The sequence below is a fragment of the Dreissena polymorpha genome, chromosome 4 (genome assembly GCF_020536995.1).
Source record: "Dreissena polymorpha isolate Duluth1 chromosome 4, UMN_Dpol_1.0, whole genome shotgun sequence".
Lineage (NCBI taxonomy): Eukaryota > Metazoa > Mollusca > Bivalvia > Myida > Dreissenidae > Dreissena > Dreissena polymorpha.
Window position 1 is genome coordinate 13260864 of NC_068358.1, and position 7316 is coordinate 13268179.

Here is a 7316-nt window from a genome sequence, read left to right on the forward strand (position 1 = left end):
ATGCTGAAATACTTAAAGTTGGATTTTTGAAAGGCTTTCGTCTTGGGTTTAACAGGCCAAGAGTTTCAACAGATGCATGTTTACGTTAAAATATTTTAAAGCAAAAAATAAACAGTGAAGTGGCGGCTGGTAGATTTGCGGGTCCGTTTAAGTATTCTCCAATAGAAAATTTAAATAATTCGCCTGTTGACCTCGTTCCAAAATCGGATGGATCATGGCGGCTTATTACACATTGGCTTTGTCCAAATGGAGGTAGTGTTAATGATGGCATAAGTGATGATTTTAGTAGTGTTAATTATACATCATTTGATACAGTGGAAGATAAGATTTTTAAGCTTGGTTTTAACACCGAAATGACCAAACGTGACATATAACCAGCATTTCGGCTGTTACCTATTTGTCCAGACGACTTCTGTTTGTTAGGCTGTAAGGATAATGATTGTAACATTTACATAGATAATTTTTTGTCTATGTGTTGCAGAGTACCTTGTGCTCTGTTTGAAAAGTTTGCTACATTCTTGCAGTGGTTAGTTACTTTTTTTGCAAAGAGGGATTCATTTGATCATTATTTAGATTACTTTAATTTTTCGGGGGCTGACAATACGGGGCATTGTAATGATCTGGTTGGTACATTCACACAGGTTTGTAGCTTGCTAGGGGTTCCTATTGCTGAGGAGAAATCAGTTTGTCCTTATAAGAGGTTAATATTTTTAGGATTAGAGCTGGATTAGGTTAACATGATCATTCGGATCCCGTTGCTTAAGGTCAAGCAGTTGCGGGTAGCAATAATGCAGGTACTTCAGAAAAGGAAGTTTACATTACAGGAATTTCAGTCGCTGGTTGGAAAATTGTCATTTTTCTGTCGGGGCATAAGGTTAGGGAGGACATTCCTGCATAGGTGCTATGATGCGATGGTCAGTGCAAAACATCCACATCATAGATTACGTATGACAGAGGCGATTAAGCTTGATTTAGATAGTTGGTTATTTTTTATAGAAAAATTGAATGGTGTAACGCATTTCCATCTGGACTCATGGTTAGACAGTAGCGTTATACAATTATTCTCAGACAGTGCATGTTCCCTTGATCTTGGATGTGGCTGTTTTTTCAATGGAGAATGGTAATTTTTCCCTGGCCTAAACAATGGGGTTCGGTTATGAAAAATATCACACTTTTAGAAATGATCCCTGTGATTCTTAGCCTATGCCTATGGGCTGGAAAGTTGCAGCATAGGAAAGTTTTACTCCGCATAGAATATGAAGTTTTGGTTATGGTTATCAATAAGCAAACATCAAAGGCAAAAAGGCTTATGCAGCAAGTGAGGGCATTTGCGATGTTAGTTCAGGAATTTGGTATCGTAGTGAAGTCTTTGCATATTTCTACTCATGTTAATTCTATAGCCGATTCTATTTCTCGCAAGCTATGGGATAGGTTCCGGAAGTTATGTCCAGATGCACACCAGGATCCATGCCAGATACCAGCACGTTTTCAATCTCTGATACCCAGTCTGAGTCTGAGCGATTGTTAAAGGCGGCATTTGCAGATAATACAACGGAAGCTTACAACAATGGTTTCAAACAATTTGAAAATTTCAGAAAGCAATATAATTTTCAGTTGATTTGGCCCCGAACTTTTGAGCATATTGTAATGTTTATTTCTTGGTTATCATTGAGGGGTTTGTCCCACTCCACAGCTTGTTTGTACGTGAAAGTGGTCAGTTTTCAATGTAAAATAAGGGGCGTTTCAGATGTTTCTAGGTATTACGTCATTGAGAAGGCTTTGGAAGGTTTAAAGAGATCTGCGGTAGGAAGGGGGTCTAGATTCCCAATAACCAAGCATATATTGAAACAGATAGTGTCAGTTTTGCCTAAAGTATGAAATAATATGTATGAGTGTCACTTGTTCGCTGCGGCATATAGCCTTGCTTTCTTCGGCTTTCTAAGAGTTACATCCAAAAATTCTCCTTCAAAGGTTATTTCACAGTCAGTTGTTTTGGTTACTGAGAAAGATGGCATAATCCAACTTGCTATAAGATTTTCTAAAGTAGATCAATATGGTTCAGAGACAATTTTAAAGATAAACAAATCCACTTCAACAGAAATATGTGCGGTAAACAACATTTCGGGGTTCCTGAAAAGACGCCCATCTTTCAGTGGGCCATTCTTCTGTCATTTAGATGGAACTCCCTTAACGAGAAACCAATTTTTAGCCATTCTTAAAAAAAGCTTTTGGCTGCTTGCAGCTGAATTATGGCAAGTTTACATCGCATTCCTTTAGAATAGGGGCAGCAACTTCTGTGGCAATGGCAGGTTGTGATGTCGAAACTATAAAGAAAGCTGGTAGATGGCGTTCAGAGGCGTATCGGGTTCATCTTAAGTTTGATTCCGTTCATACATTACCACGCTTGTCATACAAATTTTCAAGCTGCAGCTTGTCGTTACCTGTTTTGTTATAGTAAGGGCATTGTTGTAACTAGAAAAAAGTATTTTTAGGTCCAATCAAAGTGTGGATTCTTGGTTCATCCATAGTCAATCAAGCTTTAGTAGCAGCGAGACAGATGCCAGAAGGTGTAAACCTGGGTCTAACAGAAGCAGACATAATATGGCAGGGATATGATGGTTTGTAACTGTTTGAGGTTGTCAGCCAATTAAAGACATTGAAGAAAGTTGCCGAGACGCCAGATTTGATCATATTACACTGCGGTGGTAATGACTTGGATCGTCTTGTTTAAAAAAACATTCGTTATCTTATAGATGTCATTATTAACTTCATAAATGATGCTTTTAGTTTCAAGTGTAAAATTGTGTGGTCTTAAATTTTGCCACGCAGTTCGTGGCGTTATTCAGATGATCTTGTCGCTATGAACTCTTGTAGGAGAATAATAAACAGTTACGCAGCAAACAAAATTATGCACATGAATGAGAGTTTCTATATAAAGTATGATAAATTAAGGGAAGTAACTCCAGAATTATTCGCTGCAGACGGAGTACACCTATCCTCCCTTGGGAAGTATGCCTTTGTTGAACAGATAGCAGGTGCATTACATGCGTTCAAGAAAGGGGCCTCAAAATGTTATGATTAAATCACCGGACAGTTAAATGATTCTCATACTCATCCGGCAAATCAGTTTAGGTTCGCGGTCACCAAAAGATCATTAGCAATTCTAGTTCTTTTGGCGGTGAACGCATCGACTTTTGCAAACTCGTTGCGCTCTATTGCGGACAGCGACCTCACAACATAACTTTTTTATACTTAAGTTGGTTTTCTAATAGTTTAATTTGGCATTGATGCCTGCTCCCCAGGGTCAGCCTAAATTTTGGTCTGATTTAGACAATTAAATTTCAGTTGCCGTATATTTGAAGTGAGCCTTTTGTGATAGTTTTATATTTGAAGTTAGCATCAGTTGGGCATATACTTTTGAAGTTAGCATTTGTGGCATTAACTGAAATTCATTTGCCGTTAATTTGAAGTTAGCCTTTTGTGACAGTTTTAAATTTGAATGTAGCCTCAGTTGGGTAAAAATTTGAAGTTAGCCCCAGTTGGGCAAAAATTTGAAGTTAGCCTCAGTTGGCCTTTGTGGCTTTAACTGTTTGCTGAAAGGTTGTCTTCAAGACACAATTTGCTCGGCGGCCTGTTGAATCGAAGTTGTGTTCAACACGATGAGTACGGGCACCATGGCCACAAGTCCAAACCGGGGAACAAAACAGTCTAGTCGAACTTAAATGTAAAATATTCAGTGAATAAAAGTGTTTGCAAGGGTATAATGTGCTTTTTAGGTCGATTGGATGTCGATCAACGAAACTGCATTGGTGAAATCCGGTTATATAAAATAGTAAAATTTGGGTTAGAAATAAGCATGCAAGATTTCTTTTTTGGTCTTACAGGATTTCACCGGTTAGTCGTTGACCGGCAATCGGTTGTCCTCCAATCTCCCAATAACTAATGGCTTCAGCTAAACTTGATAATTTCACTAACAGCTATTTTGTTTGTAATGAAAATAATTGTTTATATGTTTGTTCCTAAGCACTTCGTGAAAATTGACTATGTACTTTCGTGCACGCTTTGGGTGAACTGCATGTGACTTGTTGATCTACTCAATCACAATATACACTCTTCAGTGTGCATGTACATATACGTCATTATTTGACCGATTCCGTTGACACGTGTGCATGTTTCTAGGCTAGATTTGATAATGAACGATTCATATTAAGCATGTTTGGAATGGGCCTTTTCTTTGATAAATTTTAGTGTGAAATGTATATAATAACTATGCAGACAACGTAGAATGTATTACTTATCAATTTCACAACAACATGTTTGTCTTGAAGGTTTGAATGTTTGCATTACACGAGGCAGTATAATCCTTCCCTTAGTGTGATAACTATTCATACTAATGCCATGTAGCTGATATTTTCCTTTTATCCGGAAAAATACTTTCAAACATTTTAGGGTGCATTGATTTGTATCGGGCCCACCTGTGTAAAGCTTGATAAAGCATTCGAATCATTCGAAACGTCTAGTGTATAAGCGTGTATGCGACCGTGCTTGTCCGGATGTAGGGTTGTTATTCATGGTACCAATCTAAAATATCTTTTCACACTTATGCACCATCAAACGACGATGTGTTTTGTGTAACGCCCGTTGCATCTTTACCTAAAAAATCACGTGAAACTTAAAGGTCAAAGATGTCAAAGATCATACTGTTACCTTAACTTTTGGGTCGTTTACTTCCACTTCTGCAAGAAACCAAATTGGAAATGAAACCATTTTACATCGTAGAACTTTCCCTTCACGAGAACGACTAATTTTAAATAAATAATATCTGTCTTTGTTTGTATTAACCATTACATTTTTTCATGGACTTCATAACCATGTGCTAATACAATTAATATCATGATATATTATGTATCTTAATATTTCATTTCCAACTCATCTATACCAAGACTGTTGGATTCATTATTATCAATAGTACGCATACGTGTGGCTTAAGTATTCAACTTGTCAATATATTCAAAATAACTGTCACGACACTTTTCGATAGGGTGAAAATGTATAAATCAACTAGAATAGATAACATAAGATAAAAGGAGTTCTGACATGGCATATGGGCTAAGTATAATAGCCAGCAAAGTCATGGTAGACCACTCGGACCTTAACAGATATCGAACATGACTGCAGATGACGACTATATTATATATCCAAATCGAGGTCCAATATTCATTGATGTACTATTTTATCTAATAATATAAATGTTCAGAAAAGATTTGATGGTTCATTACACGTAATGTAAACCACGAAGCTTTGCAATATTATGATTGATATGACGCCAGCGCTGACAAATATTTCAATAATATATTTAAAAATATGTAATTGTAAATGAAGTTCAGTTACACATTTATTTGAAAATAACTGTGTTCTTATCACAAACAAAGGCAGTCATTTAAAAGAAAAGACCAAATTGCATTTTGAATGTTATATTATGTAACCAATGTACACAAACACTTATATGGAAACATATAAATTACTGTTCCCGGACAATATAAATGGTGATGTGTCTTTGAAATCGATACGCTCTTGCATGCATTACTGATTTCTCAGTAACTTTTTAACACTTCAATGGTCTCATAATTGTAATAAAAAATAGTTATTGATTTAAAAATGTGACATCTGACGCGTGATATTTGAACCTTATTCAATAGGGTATTTCGTTTATATCTTACCTTTCAATAATTTGCTAGACATGTAAAATCGAAGGCTGATTTAGCTATAACTCTAACAGGTGCAAACGGACGTCTCAATTTGTTGCTGGTTCATGTATAGTTGAGTAGGCACTGCTTTTTACGAGCTGCATTCGCGTATATTTTATTATGAAATCGAATATTAAATCCAACTAATATTGTATGTATTAATGGTACTTATAATTATAAATAAATAACAAATATTAAGACCAAGATCTGATGGGAAGTTGACGAAGTCTATATGCAAAGCATTACAGTAGTAATAAGTAAGTGAACATCTACGTCGGTGCCATAATTGAAAAGCCAACATCTTTAACGAGAAGCATTAGATGTTAAATTTATGGTTTTCTTGCAGCAAATCTTCATTGAAAACGCGTTCAGAATAATTGGGTTTAGTTGCCTTGTATTTTTAATCTGAATAGCAAATTTTTAAATATGATACCAAGGGAATATAAGTGCATAATATTATAGTACGTTGTTAAAATAAATCACTCGTTGCCAATACCATCTGCGTGTGCGTCAGTGTCATAGATCTACCAAAGGAACAATTATGTATTCCGAAAATAGATATACCATGGGAACCATGAAAGCAATGTTCAGATAAATGTATCAATATATATAGTGGCATATTGGTTTAAAACCAATCTTTGATAGATCGAACACGATTCATTCACTTCTTAATGCAAAAGACGTAACGGTCCAGCAGACATCAAACAGCAAGCATCTGACGAAGAAACAACGGATAATTCAACGTACGTATTTTAAGGAATGCGGCGTCATTTACTTTTATTAACAATACACGAACAAAACGCGTCAAGAACCATAGCTTGAAAGTGACGTCATCAAATAAAACTTTGTTAATAATCGGTTGTTAAGGATATTACAACAATTGTTTCTCGTAATGTGTACACATTGCTATGTATGATTGTTTTACAAATTACGAAGGTCAATAAGTACATCATCGCGCACAACGTTTTAACACAAAACTTACAGAAACAAAATGTGAATGTACTCAATCGGAACAATATATCAGCCAGTCATTAGATGAAGGGACATATGTAACCGTGTTTTGTCCTGTGTCTGAATCTTCTCTTTCTTTTGAAGTTTATTGAAAAATAACCCACAGTCAGTTATCACTAACCCAAAGGAGCAAGAACCAGAAAAGGTATTCCACCTTTACAGCGGATCATTAAAATCGTGTTATTTTATGATTTTTGAAAGCTATTTCTAAGGAATCATTTCGGTTTTATAAAGTGCTCATACTTGAAGAACAGGAGATGGCTCTGTCTTTGAAATAATTAAAAACGTCCATACAAGTGCTAAATAAATTTCACTGTTTACTGCAATAATTGCACAGAGGTTTTACTTTGTTCTTGAAATTAGGTCTTTGTTTTATTGCCAAAACCCCATGCTCCAAACTATCCAAATAAACGACAAACACAACTAAAAAGGTGTATACATTTGTCAGAATACGCAAGTCTCTGAATCAAAATCAAAATAAGCTGAAACGGCAAATGGGCATAACCGCTTCATTTGAACAGAACATTGGGCGGAAAACATGTGACTTGGTGATGTAAA